Source organism: Nicotiana tomentosiformis, chromosome 7, assembly GCF_000390325.3.
Source record: "Nicotiana tomentosiformis chromosome 7, ASM39032v3, whole genome shotgun sequence".
In the NCBI taxonomy this organism is placed as follows: Eukaryota; Viridiplantae; Streptophyta; class Magnoliopsida; order Solanales; family Solanaceae; genus Nicotiana; species Nicotiana tomentosiformis.
In genome coordinates, this window is record NC_090818.1 from 71116052 (window position 1) to 71137710 (window position 21659).

The following is a 21659-nucleotide window of genomic DNA, read 5'->3' on the forward strand; positions in this document are numbered from 1 at the left end:
ACACATAGGAATAAGTAGATCCTGGATCAAATAGAACTGAAGCATATCTATGGCAAATTGGAATTATACCTGTGATCACAGCACAGATGACTCGGCCTCAGGCCTAGCTGGAAGAGTATAAAATCGGGGCTGGGCCCCACCACTCTGAACTGCGTCTCTGGGACGGCCTTTAACTGGCTAGCCTCCACCTCTAACGGTCTGACCTCCATCTCTAATGGCTTGACCTCCCCCTCTAGATGTCTGACCCCTACCTCTAGCTGGCTGAGCAGGCGGTGAAGTAACCGGTGCCGGTATGATGGCACGAGAATCTTGCCGAGATCTATTACTCGCCAATCTAGGGCAATACCTCCTGATGTGACCAATGTTTCCACACTCATAACACCCATCCTGATACCGTGGCTGCTGAAGCTGAAGCTGACCCAAATGGGCCGGATAACCACTATAGTAACTCTGGAGTGGTGGTACACTGATAGGAGCTGAATGTGCACTAAATGCTAACTGCCCAGAGTAATGCATAATAGGACCGTGACTCCCTGAAGCACCGGGAGATACATGAAGTGCTGAATGAAATGGTTTGGGAGGATGACCCCTACCAAAATTACCTCTGCCTCCAGACGAGGCACCACTGAAACCACCGAACTGACGAGGCCTTTTATCGGACCTCTGCCCTCCCTCCTGTGCAAGAACCATCTCGATCCTCCTTGCGACATTAGCAGCCGCCTGAATATAAATCTCACTTCCGGTTTCCTTGGCCATCTGAAGTCTGATAGGGTGAGTGAGTCCCTCAATAAACCTCCTCACTCTCTCTCCCCCCGTAGGTAGTAAAAGGAGAGCATGACATGCCAAATTCACAAAACGGGACTTCTGAGTAACAGTCATACTGCCCTACTGTAGACGCTCAAATTTCTTGCGGAATTCCTCTCTTAGTGTGATAGGGAGGAACTTTTACAGAAATAGCTGAGAGAACTGCTCCCATGTAAGTGCAGGCGATCCGACTGGTCGGGTCAATGTATAATCTCTCCACCACCTCTTGGCGGAACCCGTTATCTGAAATACAGCAAAATCAACCCCATTGGTCTCAACTATACCCATGTTTCGTAGCACCTCATGGCATCGTTTAAGATAATCTTGTGGGTCCTCGGAAGGTGTACCACTGAAGTGAACTGGAAAGAGCTTGGTAAACTTATCCAGTCTCAATAAGGCCTCAAAAGACATGGCGGACCTATCACCGGTCTGTGCTGTAATAACTAGCTGAACTACTCCAACTGACGGGGCTGCTGGAGCCTGATTCTGGGGAGCCATCTGCTCTGGAGCGGGAGTAGTGGGAGTTTGTGCTCCTCCCCCAGCCCGTGAGACGGCTGGTGCCACTGAAAATGTACCATTCTAGGCCACGCCCTCCATAAGACTTACCAAACGGACTAGAGCGTCCTGAAGTACTGGAGTGGCTATGAATCCTTCCGGGACCTGAATTGGTCCAACTGGTACATTCTGAACTGGAACCTCCTCCTGAAGGTCCACCTGAGGTTCTTCAACAGGTGCAGCTGCTTGAGCTCTGGACTGAGCTCTACCTCGGCCTCTGCCTCGGCCTCTAGCACGACCTCGGCCTCGACCTCTACCCCTGGCCATAGTTGCCACCGAGGGTTCTGGTCCGTGACCATCAGTAGAGGTATTACGTGTTCTCACCATTTGCGAGAGAATAAGAGTAGAATGGTTCAATCATCGATGATAGAATAAAATCGCACGACAGAATAAGAAAGAAGTGATATTGTTCCTAAACTTCATAGCCTCCGAGAGATAAGTACAGACATCTCCGTACCGATCCTTCAGACTCTACTAAGCTTGCTCGTGACTCATGAGACCTATGTAACCTAGTGCTCTCATAACAGCTGTCACGACCCGAAATTCCCTTCTTCGGACCGTGATGGAGCCTAATATTTCACTTGCTAGGCAAACCAACGTTAGAATAATATTAACTAATTTTTAAATTATTAATAATCAAGGAAATAAATGCGGAAGCAAAGTTTGAAATATAGTGAAATAATCCATAAAAATAACGGTGTCTAAATACCATCCCAGAATTGGTGTCACAAGTGCACGAGGTTCTAGAATAAATAAAAATAAAGGTCTGAATAAGATAAAACTGTCTGAAAATAAACACAAAGTTAAAGTAAAATAGACGGGGACTTCAGAACTGTGGATGCTATGCAGTTATACATCAAGTCTCCTCTGGTAGCTGAAATCCGAGCAAGTCTATGGTACGCCGCTCGGACCAACTCCAAAATATGCACAAGAAGTGCAGAGTGTAGTATCAGTACAACCGACCCCATGTACTGGTAAGTGCTGAGCCTAACCTCGACGAAGTAGTGACGAGACTAAGGCAGGTCACTTACATTACCTGTACGCAATATTAGTAACAACAACAATAATAGAAATAAATCAGGTAACTCATTTATAATAATTGAAGCCAACTCAGCAGTTATAACCAATTATCATTTCCATCAATTCTATTGCAGCGTGCAACCCGCTCTCACAATATATTCACATTCAATTCTGTTTCAGCGTGCAACCCGCTCTCACAATATTTTCACATTCAGTTCTGTTGCGGCGTGCAACCCGATCCCCCAATATTGACTTTTAATAAGTCTGTTATATATTTATTTATTTCAATCAAGTATATATAGACTTTTTAATAAGTCTGTTGCGGCGTGCAATCCGATCCCCCAATATTGACTTTTGATAAGTCTGTTATATATTTATTTCAATCAAGTATATATAGACTTTTTAATAAGTCTGTTGCGGCGTGTAATCCGATTCCCCAATATTGACTTTTAATAAGTCTGTTGCGGCGTGCAACCCGATCCTCCAATATGGATTTTTTAATAAATCTGTTATGGCGTGCAACCCGATCCTCCAATATGGACTTTTTAAATAAGTCTGTTGCGGCGTACAACCCGATCCTCCAATATAACCATTTCAATCAATTCTTATAGAAGAAATTTCCACAATAAATGCAACAATTAATATAAAATTATAAGACAATAAGCATACAATAATTATGATTTAATTATGAAACAAACAATGACAAATAACAAATTATTATGAAAATCAGGGAGAAAATAGGCATTTTAATATTTAATATGCTAAATGACAAATAACAATTAAAATACATAATTCAAATAACATGCAACAATTAATGCAAAAATTCAAGAATTAATATTTGGCAAAGAATAGGAGAGGAATAATTATTATAATAATTAATTCATGATTTAAAATAATTTATGATTTTTCAAGTAAGCAGGCAAACAATTAATTTAACGACGTATAGACACTCGTCACCTCACCTATACGTCGTTCACATGCATTTCACATAACAAATAATTTAAGGGTTCTATTCCTTCAAGTCAAGGTTAACCACGACACTTGCCTCGCTTTGCAAATTCCAATCAATTACTCAACCACAGCTTTTCCTTTTAAATTTTTCTCCGAAAGCTTCAAATCTATTCACAAACAATTCAATACACTCAATACAAATCATAAGAATTAATTCCATATGAATTTACTAATTTTTTGGATAAAATCCGAAATTCATTAAAATATTCGGCAGTGGGATCCACGTCTCAAATCTCGGAAACACTTACGAAATTCAAACACCTATTCCGAGACGAGTCCAACCATATAAAAATTATCCAATTCCGATATCAAATGGACCTTCAAATCTTAAATTTTTATTTTTGGAAGAATTTATAAAAATCTATTTTTTCCCATAAATTCATGGATTCATGATATAAATGAGTATGAAATCATAAAATATAATCAATATAGGATAAGGAACACTTACCCCAATATTTTTCAGTAAAAATCTCCCGAAAATTGCCTCCTGAGGTTTAGGGTTCGAAAAATTGAAGAATGAATGAAAAATCCCTTCTAAGTCCCTTTTTACTCAGCTGCAGGTGTCGCAATTGCGACCTGAGCTTCGCAAATGCGATGCCCTTCACAATCCCGCTGCCTTCGCAAATGCGAGAAAAATATCGCATTTGCAACCACTGAACCTCGCAAATGCGAGTAGATGTTCGCATTTGCGAACCTGCCCTTCCCAGACTCCCATCGCAATTGCGAAGAAAATCTCGCAATTGCGAGAACATACTGGCCTAGGTCTTCTTCGCAATTGCGATAGATACCTCACAATTGCCAGGACTGCTTATTTCGTATTTGCGAAGCCTGATCTCGCAATTGCGAGATCAGAGACGTGCAACAGGTTTAGTTATACCAGCAAAATTTTCCAAGTTCAAAACATCCCGTGGCCTATCCGAAACTTACCAGAGCCCTCAGGGATCCAAACCGAACATGCCCACAAGTCTAAAAATATCATACTGACTTGCTCGCGCGATCAAATCGCCAAAATAATACCAAGAACTACGAATCAGACACCAAATCAAAGGAAATTTCCAAGAAAACTTTAAAACTTATATTTTTACAACCGGACGTCCGAATTAAGTCAAATCAACTCCGATTCTCACCAAATTCTGCAGACAAGTCATAAATAACACAATGGAGCTGTTCAAATTTTCAGAATCGGATTTCGGCTCCGATATCAAAAAGTCAACCCTGTGGTCAAACTTGAAAATCTTTAGCCTTTAAATTGCTAGTTCCATTAAATGGTCATAACTTGTGCTAGGAACCTCCAAATTAAATTCTGGGCATACGTCCAAGTCCCAAATCACGATACGGATCTATCGAAACTTTCAAAATACTGATCCGGGTCCGTTTGCTAAAAATATTGATCAAAGTCAACTCAGTTGAGTTTTAAAACTCTATTTCACATTTTAATCATTTTTTCACATGAAAACTTTCCGGAAAATTTTACGGACTGCGCACGCAAGTCGAGGAATGATAAATGGTGCTTTTCGAGGTCTTAGAATACAAAATTACTTATTAAATTTAAAGATGATATTTTGGGTCATCACAGGCCCAATAGTATAACGAAGGGGTAAATGTGAACAATATACCAAAATAGAGAGGTATATTTGACCCTTTTCCCCTTTTCTTTTGTGCATACGATTTTGCTTTTTTCCCTCGAAGTTTATGTATACGAAATTTCTATTTAACTTTACAATTAAGCTAATGTAGTTCTTTTGGTAAGGAGTAAGGACTATTATTAAGCTAATATAATAATTCACGCAACAACAATAACCCAGTAGAATTTTACTAGTGGGGTCTGGGGAGGGTAGAGTGTACGCAGACTTTATCCCTACCCCAAAGGGAAAGAGAGGTTATTTCCGGGAGACCCTCGGCTCAGAGACAATAGATCCGTAACAACAACAGAAACCAGAAAAGTAGTATCAGCATCGTAAAATACATCAAATAAATGGAAAGGCCAAAATGTGGAAGACAGAAAAATGTGAAACACAATAAAAACCGCTAGCAGTCCTAGACAAAATACTATTAGACTAGCCAGCACAGCGAGGAGAAATGCTCGACTACCCCCTAACCTCCAACCCTAATGCTCAACCTTCACACCTTTCTATCAAGGGCTATGTCCTCGGAAATTTAAAATCGCGCCATGTCGTGCCTGATCACCTCACCCCAATACTTCTTAGGCCGCCCTCTACCTCTTCTCGTACCTGCGAGAGCCAACCGCTCATACCTCCTAATCGGAGAATCTAGGCTCCTCCTCCGCACGTGCCCGAACCATCTAAGTCTCGCTTCCCGTATCTTGTCATTTACAGGAGTCATGCCCACCCTCTCCTGAATATCCTCATTCCTAATCTTATCCATCCTAGTATGCCCGCACATCCATCTCGACATCCTCATTTCTGCTACTTTCATCTTCTGGGTATGTAAAATCTTGATTGACCAACACTCACCCCATACAATATGACCGGTCTAACCACCGCCTAGTAAAACTTATCTTTGGAAATTAAAGTGACCTTGGCATAATATTTTTAAAACACAAAATCAGATTCATCCGAAGAATGCTTCGTAACAGATAAGTTAACAAATTGTTTGGGCATAAATAGTATTTCATTATTTGCAAATATGACACATCTCGAAAACATTTTATTAACACTTACATCTTGAATTATGTACGCCTGGAAATGGTTCTTTTTCTTCTAGTTTCCTTCCCAAATATATTCCTATACTATAAATGGGGAGGCAGCTCATGGTCAACATGTGGCCCATTATTAGCTTACGGCTTCTATTTGCAGCCCAACACGTGTAGCCCAATTTTGACAACTGTTAAGTCACCGTTTGATTTCTCTCAACACTTCGTGAAAAGCTCAACGTGCAAACACCTCTTCTGCAAACACCTCTTCTCTTGATATGCTTCTGCTTTCTCACTCCGCTCTGTGTATTATCATTTTCTACTAGGTATTCTTGTATTGATTTAGTTTGGTCCTCGGCGATATGCTAGGTGTTTGTGTTTTCCCCTGAGTAGAGAGTGAGAGTGAATTCCCCAGAGAAAGTGTAATATGAATCGATTTTGTTCTCTAGGTGTTTGATAAAATTATTCAATCAGTTTTTCTATTAGATTTCTCATGTATGTTGTATTCTCAGGTCTCATTCTTTGGTTGCAATTTGAGTAAGATCTTTTTGGTTTCTTCTGCATACCCTTAGTTAGACTGTTGATTTGTGCCTCTATGTTTTCCTCTTTCTCGCTGCATAATTTTAATTTCTGACATATCACCCATTAGACACGGTTAGAAGGATATTTATTTAAAATGTTCTGTTGCGGAAACAAACTTCATACTAATGTGAAGAACCAGAAAATTCAGTGTTCAATAATTTTTCTTTCTTGAATGAATACATTGACATATGAACTTTGTGTTACCAAATTGTTAGCCAGTTGCTCTTACATTTAGCACGCTAATCTTCACCAAAATCATATATTACTCAAATGGTGTATTGATTTCTCACATCAATTGTCAAAAAGATGAGTTGTGCCATCAAAGAATATAACATCTGACTGAAACTTCATATTTTGGATTAGGCTTTAAAAAAGAAATACTTGCACTTCCATAGTAACTTAACCGTTAATCCAAATAATTAGTTCCCTTATTCCTGTGAAAAAGCACCATTAATATCAAATCTTTTATGCAGTTGTTTCTTTCATGCCTTGGACGTTGGACATGGTGATGATTTTGCGGCTGATATATTTTAATTCTTGTTTCTGTCTACTCAGAGTTCATTTTGTAATGAACTAATTTGCTGGTTTACAGGGTTGCTACAATTCCAAGAGAGAAGGGAGAGGCATGTCTTCAAATGAAATTGCCATACAATGAATTAGCTCATGTGCTTCTGTGTTTACTCTGTTGGATAGATTGTTCTTGCACATGCTTGCTTCCAGTTTTCTAAATCTCTTTCATGTCCTCATTTATAAGGTTTGGCGCCTATCTCTCTTGTTCATTCTGAATTCGATTTTTTTACCCTTTTCATTTCCTTCTTTTTGCAACTAATCGTAATTTCATTTATATGTGGATTATGCATTAGAAGAGTCAATATGTGTGTACCCTATGTGTAAGTCAAACATCACATGCCAAAGAAGAATCATGAATCTAGCAATGATCTAACTAAAAGTATACCATATATGTAAGTTTCTACAATTAGGAATTCAACAAACACGTTCTACAGAGAAAAAATACCACAAGAGTTGCTTGAGCCATGGAGTTGTGTTACGTAGTATCGTGGTGCTTAAGTTTGTCCGAAATTCCATAGCTCCTCTTGGCTATCGAATTTCATTTTAGAGAGATTATCTTCTTTTTATAAAACTGATATTGGTAGATGTTAGCACAAAAAAAAATGACTCCCAAAGTTTGGGTTGATTATGATCCTTTCTTCTTCTCCCCCTACCTTCTAATTAAGCTACTTCTTTCTTCTTTTATATTTGTAATCGAAAGAACCATGATAATGATCCACTAAACAAAACACAATTAGTCCTAGGAATTCTTCCCTTGGCTACGAAAGGAGAAAAATTCAGAAAGAACTGTGATCTCTTTCTGCTGTTACTTCAGAAGCAGATTTTTATCCCAAACGTGTCGTGAAATGGTTCTAACTAATGCCTCTTCCGCATCAAAGATATATCATTTAATGGTATCTTAAAATTTATTTAGTCTATTTCTTACATTCGATTCACTTAATACTTGAGAGTCTATTTTATATGACTTCATTCGCTTTATACTTGATAGTGTATTTTATACGATCATAACAGAAAAGAATATAGAGTATATGCATTTCCACAACAGTTTGGCCGTCTGTATACTAACAAGCAATATTTATTCAGAGTGTTGGGCTCGTGCTATTCACTATGTTCTCGCTTTTTTGGTGCTACTTTAACTTATCATTCTACTCCATTTTCTAAGCTACTTAGTTTATCAGGTGAGCGTTGATTTGTATTCACTCTTCTCTGTCAACCAGGAAGAACCAATAGAGAAACAGAGGATACAAATTATTTCAGAAGCTTCTGAACATAGTTGTACGTCATTCATTGATATTTTTTAATCCTTCTTTATTCTATGTCATTTATGTACTTATTAATATTATGAATTAAAGTGTTTAACGCTTTAATTTTCAGGTATTTAAGAAGTACATCAATATCAATTTCGACGATAGGTAGTTTTCATGTCTATTGCGAAAAGTTTCTTTGTTTCTACTATTGATATAAAATGGTCTGGTTAATATCATACGTGGATTAATTTACAACTTGTATTATGAAAATTTATTATATATTTTGGTTAGTTAAAATAATAGATTCATACTGTGTGTATTTTTTTTTGCATGTAGAAGTCGCCGTTGTTAGAGATTTCACGTGAAGGTTCTATAAATTGCTAAAATTTCAGATATCCACAGATTAAAACAAATTGATGTCGTAACTTTTTAATTAGTTACTATAATTTATCTGGTAGATAGTTCAAATTGTGAAGGAATTTGAAGATTTTTCGTGAATGTAACTTGGCCTTGATTAGCTTTTGAAAAATGGAGTTCGCCAATTGATGCCGTGGATTTATTTAGTTAGAAATACATAGTGTATTTGTTTTTACTGTAGAACCTCATCGAATTGAGTGTGACCGAGATATACATAGGTTTTGTAAAGAAAGCATGAAATACATCAAATTTGACATTTCCTCTCATGTTGCTTGTGATTCTACTAGAAATTCGCAACTCTTTTGTTCTTCATTGTATGTTTCTCCTTCACTTGATTTGTCTTCTCTAGATTCAGTTACTCTGTATTTTGTTCTTCAAATTGGTTGGCAGATTCCAAGTTTGAGTTTTATGTAATAGTTTGCATGTCAACTATTACTTCAGTGTGTAATTATTCTTTAACCTTCTTTCCAGGCAAGTGCATTAGCAACACTGGATTTGAAGAATATTCAATATTTTTCTTTTCCGCACTTTATTAGTGACACAACAATAGTAGTACAGTCTTATCATGTAGTGGAAGCAGTCTTATATAACTTTTACATGCTTTTATCATTTTCGTAACATTCCCTCTCCTTTAGCAGGTACATACAGATGAGAGACCAACCAAATATATTCTGACACGGAAGCAGAGCAACTATTAGAGGCTTTTATGGTTCGTTGCTCATTCTCCTATAATCCACTTAGTTTCTTACGTACTCATTTTACGAACAGATTCCTTACCTTAATTGTGCTTGAACCTTTGCCCTTGATAACGACAAAATTGCAGGTGTTATACTTCCATCATTACACCAGCTACATTCTAACTTATAGAGCTGGGAAATAGTAAAGTTGTAAATCACGACTTTGAAATTTCTCAGAAGAAAAAGAAAGGAGACTCTAAATTTGCCATCTTCAAAGCTGAGAGAAGATGAATGCGAAAAATGCTTAGAGCTTTGTAACAAAATGGTCTTACCGAATTGCTATCATTCAATATGCATTATTTGTTACCGTGATTGGTAATGTACCTATATTTTCTCGAGAATAAAGAATCATACCTCCATTCTCTATATTCATCTCTTTCACTATTTTGGGAACATGACTGTCACGACCCAATTTCACCTATAGGTCATGATGGCGCCCAACACTACAGCTAGGCAAGCCATATGATAAATCAAACATATATTGATTAAACTTTTAATCCAAAAAAATCATAAAATACCAAATTCTATCAATGTGTGTGCCAAGACCCGGTGTCACAAGTGCATGAGCATCTAGTAGATTATACAAAACTCCAAATACTGTATGAAATGAAATAGACAGAATATAAATATAAGAAGAGACATTGGTAGCTGCAGAACGACTCAGAAAGGCAGCTCACCACTATGCCTCGGGATGGCGTGGATATGTGATGATAGATCCTCCACTAGTACCTATCTCAAATCCTGCACAAAAAGTGCAGCAAGTATAGTATGAGTACGTAAACGTGTACCCAGTAAGTATCAAGCCTAATCTCGAAGTGGTAGAGACGAGATGGCCGACTTTGACACTTACTATGTATCAATAATAATAATTGAAATAAACTAGAATATTTAAATCAGCATGATTCACAGAATATAACAATAATTTATTTAACCAACGGAACTAATTAAATTCTTTCAAAATACAACAATTCTCAATATATATATATATTAAATCTTTCAATTTCAATAAAAATTCCAATTTATCAAATAGCTTTACAAGCTGCAATTCAATTTCAATGAATTTCCAAATTATCAAATAGCTTTACAAGCTGCAATAAACCGTCAAAGTATCGTGTAATTGTTATTATTATTAAGCACGATTTCTGCCGAGGACGTACGACCCGATCCAGAGTGTCGTATACACTGCCGACAGACATGCGGCGTGATCCATAGATGCATCTATCCTGCCGAGGCGTTCGGCCCGCTACACAAGAAAGGAGGACATTTTCTTATGTACCTCCGGAAGGAGAGTATATTTTTTAAGAGATATATTCGGGAGAAAGAATAATTTCTTTTAACAATTAATTAATTTAAACAGAAAATCAAGCATATAAGGTTTCTATCCTTTAATATCTTTATCTGAAAATTCACAATGTATTCATATATAGATATATCAATTAATATTAATTAAACAAAGAATACAATTTACATAAGTAATTCATGCTTTGAGTCCTAAACTACCCGGACTTTAGCATTAATAGTAGCTACGCACGGACTCTCGTCACCTCGTGCGTACGTAGCCCCCCCGCAATTATCAATAATTATTCAATTTAATCCCTATGAGGTAATTTTCCCCTCACAAGATTAGACAAGAGACTTACCTCGTCTTGCTCCAATTTAATCCACTATAAGGCCTTTTTCACGATAATCCAACTCTGTCTGGCTCGAATCTAGCCAAAATAATTTGATACAATCACTAAAAATTATAGGAATCAATTCTATAAGAAAACACTATATTTTTAATAAAAATTCCGAAATTAATTAAAACTTCGTCCGTGGGGCCCACATCGTCCGGTGAAAGTTATGAAATCCGACAACCCATTCAATTACGAGTCCAACCATACAAATTTTACCAAATTTTGACATCAACTCAACCCTCAAATCTTCAATTAAAGTATTTGAAGATTTCTACCATTTTCAACCCAATCTATACCCATTTGAACTCAACAATCTTTCCATAAACCTTATTGATATGTATAAATGATACTATTACACCCAAGAATCATATTCTTAATCATCCATCTTTACCCAAACTCGAAATTGAAGACTGGGGGTTAGAACCTTACCTCTTGGGTGAAGATCTTGTGATATTTCCTTGTTGGATTTCAAAGCTTGAACAAGATCTTGATGAACAAAGTACTTGAGCTTCTTCCTCTCTCTAGAACACTCTCCCTTCTCTCTAAAAAAATCAGATTTTTGCTCCAAAATGAGCTTCAAGGCTTATTTATCGAAGTTGGGTCGGGTTATAACAATAGAAAAATGGATACTCCAAAAATTCCGGACCAGGCGACAGGCCTGGCCTCGCCAGGCTAAAGCCTGGTATTACACCTGGCCTCGCCTGGCTAAAGCCTGGTATTACACCTGGCCTCGCTAGGCTAAAGCCTGGTCTTACACCCGGCCTCGCGAGCTCTGCAGTGAGCTACAGGACAGCCTTTGGGTATTTGATCATAACTTCTTGTAGGAATGTCCGAATGACGAACGGTTTGAAGCGTTAGAAACTAGACTCGAAGATCTTTCATTTGATAGGTAGAAAATCACATAACTCCATATATATATATATATATATATATGTAGATATTCTCGTTCAAAGTTGGGTCTTGTGCGAACTCACTTGAAACTTTGGTCTTATGAAATTTTCAACTTTTACATTCGATGTCGAAACCTATCGAATCAAGTCCGATTGACCTCAAATTTTACACACAAGTCATAAATGACATAACGGAGCTAAGAAAATTTTCAGAACTGGATTCCGACTCCGGTATCAAAAAGTCAACTCCTCGGTCAAACTTCCAAACTTAAATTCTTATTTTTAGCCATTTCAAGCCTAATTTAACTATGGACTTCCAAATAAAATTCCGAACACGCTCCTAAGTCCAAAATCACCATACGGAGCTGTTGGAATCATCAAAATTCTGTTCCGGGGTCGTTCTCACATAATTAGACATCCGGTCACTATTTGAACTTAAATATTTTAATATTTTATCAAAATTTCATATCTCGGTTTAGGGACCTCGGAATTTGATTTCGGGTATACGCCCAAGTCCCAAATCACGATACGGACCTACCGAAACTGCCAAAACACTGATCCGAATCTGTTTGCTCAAAATATTGACCAAAGTCAAACTTGCCTTTTTAAAGCCAACTTAAGGAACCAAGTGTTCCGATTTCAACCTAAACACTTCCAAATCCCGAACCAACCATCCCCACAAGTCATAAATCATTTACAGAACATACTGGAAGTTTTATTTAGAGGAAGGAGGTTCTAAAAGTCAAAACGACCGGTTGGGTCGTTACATTCTCTCCCACTTAAATATACGTTCGTCCTCGAACGTGCTAAGGAGTGATCTAGAGTTATCCAAAATTACTGCTTAACACCTCATGCACCTACCCGTGCTACCACACCCAGTTGAGCACATTAACTCGAGCCAATCTTAAAATTCTCCCTTTTATTTAAGCAAATAAGCCTTAGAGCACAATTCTAAGATCCAGAATTCTCCACCATGCCTGTCTCTAACCTATGAATGTCGTATCAATCACTACACGATGCACTAATACAGGATTGCATACCTTTGTTGAATTTAGACCATGCACCGCATCATTCACATGACTATAATAACATCCTCTGATAACAATAGCCAAAATTTCACGAATCTGATGTTTACAACACACCTCATGATACATATAAGTCATGTTCCAACTCTTGAAATGCTTCCACGATGGAAGAAATGTGTAGAAATTCATAATCAACTGCCGAGTCAACAATTATTGAGTTTCTCCTTATGACAAGAACCATTGCCTCATTATAACCAAATAATGGTATTTGCTCTTTTTTACACTCCATATAATCTGATCGCACAGATCCAAAATCCAATAATCTCGTCTCACCAAGTATAAGCTGCTCAGGAAATAAACCACCTCAGACATGATCAAAAAGCCACATATGACGCCACAATGAGCTAATAAGCTACAGACTCGATTGCGATACATAAAAAAAATGAACTCTGGAAAGGATTTCTCAACCCACGTGACTAATTAGACAATTAAAAAGATGTCATCAACCTTCCTCAGAAAATGGGACACAAACACACAAAATAAAATATAGGGGACTGTACTCAACATCACACTGTTGCGACGTGCAACCCGATCCAAACAACATACCCGTGGCGGCGTGCCACCCGATCCGCACATAAAGAATCTATAAGGAAATACTTACCGAGCTAGAATGCTCATTACTACAAAATATCTGAATATCAGACACAAGTACGCTAAGTGCATAATACCATCCCTGGAAGGACCGACATCGCCATACGCTACAAAACTCAAGCACAACTATGGTGCAACGTATAATCTGAATCCCGAGAGCCATCCTGCTCACATAACACCATCGCTCTGCGGAACCTCAACACATAAGAAATTTATCAAGCTGTTTCATAACTCACACGGCATAATATAGTATTACATGAAATAACCGACGACGAAACGACATCCAACGTCCGAATACTCCTCCATAGGGAGCTTTTATGCTGAAATGAACACATACGGACTGATATAGAGCCCGTATTCATATTTAAATCCATCCACAGACCTCAAGCCGATTCTGAGGTCTAGGCTAATAACCTTTCAAGGATCCATAATAAACCCTTTTCCCATAACACACAAGAATAGCCGTCATAATCGGAACAAACTTTCACAGTCCACAACCAAATGAACCAAGCGCCCTCCAGGCATAAATTCTCGAATCAGCGATATTACCACAATCTTCAAACTTGGTTTCAATATTCACTCAATCAAGTGACTACACGTCACTTTTACATAATATTTCCGTGAGACATGCTCCCACGACCTTCCACACCAGGTAACAAGTCTGCACATTCATGCTACTGGTTACACAAAATGCTGTAAAGTATATCAAGAATCCACAAATCAATACACAAGGTCTCTTACACCTGACATCGACCTTAGATGATGCCAAAAACAATACCATCTTACTTTAAACATCTAAAACCCCGTTCCTGCTCATCCGAGCTCATAACATCCTTGTCAACCCCGAATCGAGATCTTAAACCCTCAACTTTCGAATCCCATGCTACTTAGTGCACTTAACCATGCTAATGCGCAAGAGTACAAGAATTCCATCATAACTCCCAAACCACTAATAGGGTAAACACTTCATCATATAGAAACCTTCTTCTTAACTCATTTCAAGAGAACCATTGCAACACGTGACTGAATTCCCATATCCGTAGAAAATACCGGCCTCAGGTAGTGGTCTAAACCACCATAACTCTTCTGGGATCCCTCTACACATAACATGTCATAATACTTGATTTTTTTTCCCCAAAATAAAATCAATTACGGCGGTCGTCAAGCCTCGCACGTACTGCCACAAATCACATGCATAATTCAATGCAATGAAGGAATTGATCATTAACACCATCGTTCCGATTCAACCATTGTTAGCCAATTTTTTATTTTATTTTTCTCAATTAACTCTCAACTTGCCTTAGAAATAATAATAGCTCCATTCATTACATCACGAACTCAAATCCGCACTCATCCCAAGTGACCTTATTTCACGAGACCACGCTATTTCAAAACCCACTAATTATCTCATATCCCTTCTTGTGCACACTTTTTACATCTTCAACTGATACACCTATTCTGATACTTCTTTTTATGAATCCGAAGTTATTTTCTTCGGTTTTTCCAATGCTACACCACAACCTAAAGATAACGTAGAGTACTCCAAGCCCCGTGTAATAATCTGTTGCAAAAGCTCGATACTCAACCATACTATAAACTCGAGATCCTTAGACACCACACTTTAATTTTATTTTTTTTTGAATCCACTAGGACCGTTATTGAGAGTCACTTGCTCTGACTTGTTCCCATACATGATCAACTCCAAGGCCCTACTAGCACATGGACACTTTCTCAAGGAAACACCCGACTGTCTCACTCTTCCTGTGCATTACATTTACACGAAGCATAAACTCTGAGTCTTCCCACAAACCTGAATATGAATTGATAAGGCCAAATATGGCACACATTCCCCAAATCCTTTGCTCAAATTACCACCGATGTTTTCTTTCCTTAGTTGTAATGACCCACCAATACACCGATAACCAGAAACCGCACAAGGTGACACTACACAATCCAATCATAGACAGTGGGGCTCGCCATCTTAGCTTGAAGCTACAAATTACAAAATTCTGGAGTCCACCGAGATTCTTTCTTCATCGTCGGCATGATCCTGCACATGCAACTTGCCAAATTTCTCGAAATTCTTCTATTAACCTTTAATAAACACTCCAAACCACTAGCCATATTTACATATTAAATCTCTTACCGGGTACCCAGTAAAATTCTTCGCAAAAGATTCGTGAACACCACACGACCGCTAACCTGCTCACATGTGATAACCCACATGTGGAAATTACATGCCGACATATTCCAATGTCGCTGTATTGGGTGCAATTATTACGAAATCAGTAAATCATCCTGAGTCCAGGCTCATTCACCAGCTGCACCAGTCCGTTCACGCCTCACGGACGTCAACTAGAGGTGCGACAATACCTTCCAATGCAAAGTCATGTTGTATCCTTCTTCATATCAAGCAACTCCCTAATGTTGTATCCAATCTTCCTCAATATAGCAGCTAATATTGCAACTTAAGTCCGTAGACCTAGTCATTGTCCATTCTACATCCCAAATCACTCCAAACGTTCCTCAAGACGTGTAATCATCCTACCAAGTAACCCATGTGCTACCTTAGCACTCTCCCACTTTGGTCAACCATCTCCTTTAAGCAACTACTCTACTTCTGTTTTCTTACACTTGGCCTTTTCGGAGCCTAACCACCGCAAGGCACCTACCACATGTCCTTCCTCATCCTTCGCTGCCCAGTTGTTGTTTTAACTCAATATCCATCTCTATAGCACTTGAACCAATAGCTCGTTACTAGCTTTAAACCTTTCTGACAATCATCTTTCTTGAGACATCAACACTAAAATGATGCTTCGATCCTGAATCACTGCACACCGCGATCTCTAACGACTGCTTCCCCTATACCAATTCCTAACACCCCGTCATGAAGGCGAGTTGAAGAAAACCATAACACCGGTGAACGCATTTTACAAGGCGATGACACCACATCAAAATTGAGAACTCTACCACATTCGAAAATATCAAACTTCGTTACTCCATCAACCCCAAACCTGAACATTCATAGTCCGATTTCCTTTTCTCCGCTAGAATTAAAACATGGAACCTTTGAATCATGTACTGAGAAAACTTTATTTCAAGTCGTTTACTGCCCCGACACATAGACGAGCATTTTACCATTTCATAAACACTGTGCGATAACAATGCACGAATCGTCATAACAATCAATGCCAAATTTCAAAACCTTAGGTAGTACTGATACTTAATTTGAAATGACAGATCGGCCTTTCGCAAGGCGACGACAATAGCCCAATTAATTACACAGGGAGAAGCAACTTGTACTACATCTGTAGTACCATTAAATATTTCCTCAATCCCCAATTTATAACAAGCGCTTCACGTCGCATAAGATTGAATATGAAGGAAATGTAGGCATAAGCCTCAAAGGAATCGAATCAGACGATGAGGAATCAAAAAGAGAAGTATTCCTAACAGTCCTGTAGCCTCTCGAGGATAAGCACAGAAGTCTCTGTACCGATCCGCAAGACTCTAAAAGACTTGCTCATGACTCGTGAGACCTACGTGAACCTAGTGCTTTGATACCATGTTGTCACGACCCAATTTCATCTATAGGTCGTGATGGCGCCCAACACTACAGCTAGGCAAGCAAACTGATAAATCAAACATATATTGATTAAACTTTTAATCCAAGAAAATCATAAAATACCAAATTCTATCAATGTGTGTGCCAAGACCCGGTGTCACAAGTGCATGAGTATCTAGTAGATTATACAAAACTCCAAATACTGTATGAAATAAAATAGACAGAATATAAATATAAGAAGAGACACTGGTAGCTGCAGAACGACTCAGAAAGGCAGCTCACCACTATGCCTCGGGATGACGTGGATATGTGATGATAGGTCCTCCACTAGTACCTATCTCAGATCCTGCACAAAAAGTGCAGCAAGTGTAGTATGAGTACGTAAACAACGTGTACCCAGTAAGTATCAAGCCTAATCTCGAAGTGGTAGAGACGAGATGGACGACTTTGACCCTCACTATGGGTCAATAATAATAATTGAAATAAACTAGAATATTTAAATCAGCATGATTCACAGAATATAACAATAATTTATTTAGCCAACAGAACTAATTAAATTCTTTCAAAATATATATTTTGAAAGAATTTAATTAGTTCTGTTGGTTAAATAAATTATTGTTATATTCTGTGAATCATGCTGATTTAATATATATATATATATATATATATATATATATATATATATATATATATATATATATATTAAATCCTTCAATTTCAATAAAAATTCCAATTTATCAAATAGCTTTACAAGCTGCAATAAACCGTCAAAGTATCGTGTAATTATTATTATTATTAAGCACGATTTCTGCCGAGGACGTACGGCCCGATCCAGAGTGTCGTGTATACTGCCGAGGGACGTGCGGCGCGATCCATAGATACATCTATCCTGCCGAGGCGTTCGGCCCGCTCCACAAGAAAGGAGGACATTTTCTTATGTACCTCCGGAAGGAGAGTATATTTATTAAGAGATAAATTCGGGAGGAAGAATAATTTCTTTTAACAATTAATTAATTTAAACAGAAAATCAAGCATATAAGGTTTCTATCCTTTAATATCTTTATCTGAAAATTCACAATGTATTCATATATAGATATATCAATTAATATTAATTAAACAAAGAATACAATTTACACAAGTAATTCATGCTTTGAGTCCTAAACTACCCGGATTTTAGCATTAATAGTAGCTACGCACGGACTCTCGTCACCTCGTGCGTACGTAGCCCCCCCGCAATTATCAATAATTATTCAATTTAATCCCTATGAGGTAATTTTTCCCTCACAAGATTAGACAAGAGACTTACCTCGTCTTGCTCCAATTTAATCCACTATAAGACCTTTTTCATGATAATCCAACTCTGTCTGGCTCGAATCTAGCCAAAATAATTTGATACAATCACTAAAAATTATAGGAATCAATTCTATAAGAAAACACTACATTTTTAATAAAAAATCCGAAATTAATTAAAAATTCGTTCGTGGGGCCCACATCTCGAAATCCGGTGAAAGTTATGAAATCCGACAACCCATTCAATTACGAGTCCAACCATACAAATTTCATCAAATTCCGACATCAACTAGACCCTCAAATCTTCAATTAAAGTATTTGAAGATTTCTACCATTTTCAACCCAATCTATACCCATTTGAACTCAACAATCTTTCCATAAACCTTATTGATATGTATAAATGATACTATTACACCCAAGAATCATACTCTTAATCACCCATCTTTACCCAAACTCGAAATTGAAGACTAGGGGTTAGAACCTTACCTCTTGGGTGAAGATCTTATGATATTTCCTTGTTGGATTTCAAAGCTTGAACAAGATCTTGATGAACAAAGTACTTGAGCTTCTTCCTCTCTCTAGAACACTCTCCCTTCTCTCTAAAAAAATCAGATTTTTGCTCCAAAATGAGCTTCAAGGCTTATTTATCGAAGTTGGGTCGGGTTATAACAATAGAAAAATGGATACTCTAAAAATTCCGGACCAGGCGACAGGCCTGGCCTCGCCAGGCTAAAGCCGGGTTAAACCTGGCTTTTGGCTGGCCTCACCAGGCTAAAGCCTGATATAACACCTGGCCTCGCCAGGCTAAAGCCTGGTCTTACACCCGGTCTCGCGAGATCTGCAGCGAGCTACACGACAGCCTTTGGGTATTTGATCATAATTTCTTGTAGAAATGTCCGAATGACGAACGGTTTAAAGCGTTAGAAACTAGACTCGAAGATCTTTTATTTGATAGGTAGAACATCACATAATTCCATATATATATGTAGATATTCTCGTTCAAAGTTGGGTCTTGTGCGAACTCACTTGAAACTTTAGTCTTATGAAATTTCCAACTTCTACATTCGATGCCGAAACCTATCGAATCAAGTCCGATTGACCTCAAATTTTACACACAAGCCATAAATGACATAACGGAGCTAAAAAAATTTCAAAACTGGATTCCGACTCCGGTATCAAAAAGTCAACTCCTCGGTCAAACTTCCAAACTTAAATTCTTATTTTTAGCCATTTCAAGCCTAATTTAACTACGGACTTCCAAATAAAATTTCGAACATGCTCCTAAGTCCAAAATCACCATACGGAGCTGTTGGAATCATTGAAATTCTATTCCGGGGTCGTTTTTACATAATTAGATATCCGATCACTATTTGAACTTAAACATTTTAATATTTCATCAAAATTCCATATCTCGGTTTAGGGACCTCCGAATTTAATTTCGGATATGCGCCCAAGTCCTAAATCACGATACAGACTTACCGAAACTGCCAAAACACTGATCCGAATCTGTTTGCTCAAAATATTGACCAAAGTCAAACTTGCCCTTTAAAGCCAACTTAAGGAACCAAGTGTTCCGATTTCAACCCAAACACTTCCAAATCCCGAACCAACCATCCCCACAATTCATAAATTATTTAAAGAATATATTGGAAATTTTATTTAGGGGAAGGGGGTTCTAAAAGTCAAAACGACCGGTTGAGTCGTTACATTGACCGAGAACAGTCTTGCTTTCTCAACCTTGCAGGAATAAAAGATCAGAGTCATGCCTTTTTGCCGTGATAATTTGAAGAGCACCTTACTTAGAATTTTGCATCAAGTACATCAATTATATCACCTTCTATCAAGTACATCAATTTACTTTTGATTGATGACAAATTATACGTTCTTTTATGTACACCTTCTGTTAAATCTATGGGAGGATGTGCTATGTAAAATTTACATGCTTCCTACAATTTTATGTTTTAGCAGTGCAGGTAAACAACCTGATACAGCAGTATCATGTTGAAGATGGGGATGAAAAAGAAGACAAAATTTTGGACAATTAGTTGTATTGAAACATGGATATTGAAGGATGAGTTCCCTACTCTTTGTAGTTTAACCCAGAACAAAAATGCTTATATTTGGTGAATGTTTTGTCAACTCTAAATGACATCTATAGTTAAAGAAAAACTTTAATGATATGCAAATCCAAGATATCAGTCACCTTTCACACTTTTGCAGCCAATCTCTCTTTGATGACAGCAGGATGGACTCTCAAACTGGGCTTACTAGCAATAATGGCTTCTTCTCTATTAAAAGTTGCTACAATCTTCTCCAAAAGCTTGATAGTAACTGGGACAACAAGTGGCCTTAGAAGATGACATGGAGGACAGAAACAACACACCAAAATGCCCTACTTTGTGTGGAATGCTGTCGAGGCAGCATGTCTTAGCCAAGATAATTGGCAAAGAAGAGGACTCTTAGTTATGTGTGTAAAAACTGACAAAGAATCCATCAACCATTTAAACTTTTTGCTGTTGATTGGGTGATGCCACAGAATATCACATGCTTACTATCAGATTGGCAAGGACAAAGAATTAATAAAGTTACGTATGTGATGTAAGAGTATTTTTTTGTAGTGTAGCATATTTACGAACAAAACGGCAAAAAGCTATTGGAACGCTCAGCAAAAGAAGAGTATATTTCCAATCCTTCATTAAATTATCATATATATCAACTGGTATTACACGTGCATTTACAATGTCAGCTTGGTTGAAAATATTTATTGTACTCCACAAATGTTGCCTATCTAGGTTTCTCGTTCTTGCAACGGAAGAAACATCTCTAAGAATAAGTCCTATTTTTATCTCACTTTCTCGATTGATATAAGATACCAAATCAGACGAAGGAACATGGCATTTTTCTTGGACAATTTAGGCTTCTATAGAATTGATGAAGTAGGAGAAAAAATAATTTGCAGAACCATT

At 37.8% G+C, this 21659-nt stretch overlaps 1 long non-coding RNA gene across 5 annotated transcripts; it reads left to right on the forward strand.

The window, feature by feature from the left end:
* Nucleotides 1–6260: 6260 nt before the first annotated feature.
* On the forward strand, nt 6261–21418 carry LOC104090455 (uncharacterized). Of its 5 annotated transcripts, none has more exons than XR_011409823.1 (6): nt 6261–6369; nt 7218–7379; nt 8413–8470; nt 8570–8607; nt 9498–9568; nt 20662–21418. It is a non-coding gene; the product is annotated as an uncharacterized lncRNA (long non-coding RNA). The 5 variants fall into 5 exon arrangements; XR_011409824.1 differs by having other exon boundaries at nt 20914–21418; XR_011409825.1 differs by having other exon boundaries at nt 20935–21418.
* The last annotated feature ends 241 nt before the right edge of the window (nt 21419–21659 follow it).